This window comes from Ixodes scapularis, unplaced genomic scaffold (genome assembly GCF_016920785.2).
Source record: "Ixodes scapularis isolate PalLabHiFi unplaced genomic scaffold, ASM1692078v2 PGA_scaffold1__304_contigs__length_218370807, whole genome shotgun sequence".
NCBI classification, from domain to species: Eukaryota; Metazoa; Arthropoda; class Arachnida; order Ixodida; family Ixodidae; genus Ixodes; species Ixodes scapularis.
This window is the reverse complement of record NW_024609846.1, coordinates 133,547,257-133,549,629: the sequence shown is the minus strand read 5'-3', so window position 1 is coordinate 133,549,629 and position 2,373 is coordinate 133,547,257. Positions and strand designations below refer to the sequence as shown.

General features: G+C 43.4%; 1 non-coding gene across 1 annotated transcript; it reads right to left on the bottom strand.

Annotated features, from left to right (window-relative positions):
- Positions 1-1,341: 1,341 nt before the first annotated feature.
- On the bottom strand, positions 1,342-1,414 carry Trnaf-gaa. The gene has a single exon. It is a non-coding gene; the product is annotated as a tRNA-Phe (tRNA).
- Positions 1,415-2,373: the final 959 nt, after the last annotated feature.

The following is a 2,373-nucleotide window of genomic DNA, read 5'->3' as shown; positions in this document are numbered from 1 at the left end:
GCCATTGTCGCCAGGTCTGTGGCGAAAACTGCAGTCCTACTGTGGCGAAAACTCAAATACTCCTTGCAACTGGTGAACACGGCCGTTAACTGGTTCTTGCCTTCTGGACGCAGCGGGAGATGCGACGCCTGGACGCAAAGTATCTGGCTCCTCGAGATACGCCGGAATGCGCCTAAAAACGCTGCGTTTCGTCCCGGCAGCGGAAGTGACGCCAAAGCGCAGGCGCAGACGCGACGCAGACGCGTAGAAAAACGCGTCATGTGAGCTAGCCTTTACCGAGGAAGTTAAGTGACGCTCAACGTAAAAGGTGGCCAAAATACCTCAGTAAAAAAAGAAAAAAAAAAAACAAAAAAAAAAACGAAATACCTCAGTTGCGAGAGCGTTAGACTGAAGATCTAAAGGTCCCTGGTTCGATCCCGGGTTTCGGCAGGACATACTTTTTTTACACACAGTACCCGGAAGGTTGCCGAGGAGCGTGGTTGGTCACGACTTCACAATAAAGAAGATAAGCAATTTCCATAATTAAGGTGTGTTTTTCCTTATTATTTTTTACTTCTCGATGGGTCGGAGTTCATGAAGTGGAGGGCTATGAGTAGAGTGAAAAGTTGCGCTTATTTCTTTTGAAGGTTGGACACATAATGTTTATATTGTATAGATCAGATTTAATTCATTGAATCCAAATTCCTTTCCTTTACCACTAATTTAAAAAAAATCCGGAAAAAAACAACAATATCTCTTATCAATAAAAGCAATACAGGGGAAAGACTTACAGCAAACTTGACCTGCTAAAATGTTAAATTAACCATTTGTTTATACCGCACCATAAAAATATCATATACCGCACCATAAAAATATCATATAATATTTATTTGGGAAAAATATCTTTTACTTTGATAGCGTTTTCCTTTGCTTGCAATAGGTCCTTACTTCTCTTGTTTTCTTTCCCATTCTGATTCGCTTGCTTCAGAACATTCTGTAACTGAGGAATTGAGTGCAATATAGAAAGAAAGCTCACTGTGATCTGCTCAGAAGGTCGCCACTTTGTGTTCCTGTACAGTTTGTTATGAATTTTTCTTGTCTGATGATTACTTAATTCATACATAAATAATTATACTGAGCACCAAATACTAAACAGACGGCAAACATATATTGAGGTTTATTTTGCGGAAAATGTTTGATTTAAATCATTATACTGAAACCGGTGCGATTTATATGAGGATTTAAATAATTATGTAGAGCAAGATTTAAATCATCTGCCTTCATTTGAAACAATATTCGCACGACTCCAGTATATGTACAAGATTGTTGCATACCGCGAGTAAACAAAAGCAAAAACAAATTTGCCGAAACCCGGGATCGAACCAGGGACCTTTAGATCTTCAGTCTAACGCTCTCCCAACTGAGCTATTTCGGCCACGATGTATAGTATATCCCGCAGAATTTTATCAGCGAGGTGATATAAACGCGGAGATCTGCATGTGCCACTGTTTACGAGATCTTCTCGTTGTCCGGCATTGCTTGGCCAGTTCAACCTGTGAAATATTCGGGAGCTCTCCTCAGGTACTGACATCTGCCTCGGTAAGTTGTGGCTAATGGACTTTAGCTTCCTTACATCTATACGTATTTTGTGATGACCCCATCTGAGACACCACTAACTTCCGTATTCTCACTGACGGCTTCATAAACGCGGGACGTGGCGGGTTACAAGCATCCTATTATCTCTTCCAATGAGATTGAGGCGTTGGACAATAATAAGGTCGAAGAGACAACTACAAAACAACAATTATGAATATCATAAGCTTCTAACTGCGTTTCTTTTAAAGAATGAAAGACGTTTTCGAATCTCTGCAAGCGGAACCAGAGCACAGTTCTGGAGGAGGGGAAGCTACGGAAGGGAGGGTATTCCCCTCCTCCTCCGTACCCTCCACTCCTCTGCGGTGGAAAGGCACCGAAAAATACACGAGCGCTGAGGCCGCGCCGCGAAAACAGGGAACTAAGGCCGGTTGTTATTCCTTACCTGCATTCAGTCGCACATAATCTGAACAAAGTGGCACAGCGTTACAATGTTCCGATAGTGTTTTGTGCACCTAAATAGATGGCGTGTAACCCAGTAAAATCAGCAACCCACGCCCGATCGCATATGCGTGTGATACCGAGCACAGAAATAGGTACGTGGAACGTACGACTGGCGTAGTTTTTGAAATTCCGGTGACATGTGGGTCGAGTTATGCGGGGCAATCTGGCAGATGCGTGAATGACCGCGCACGAGAGCACGCTCCGACAACAAGGACGACATCGTCCGGGCATCTTGCGGTTCTGCAGCAGGTGCCCTTGCGCGCCGTCATTCCACAACACTTTGATCCTAACCAAATA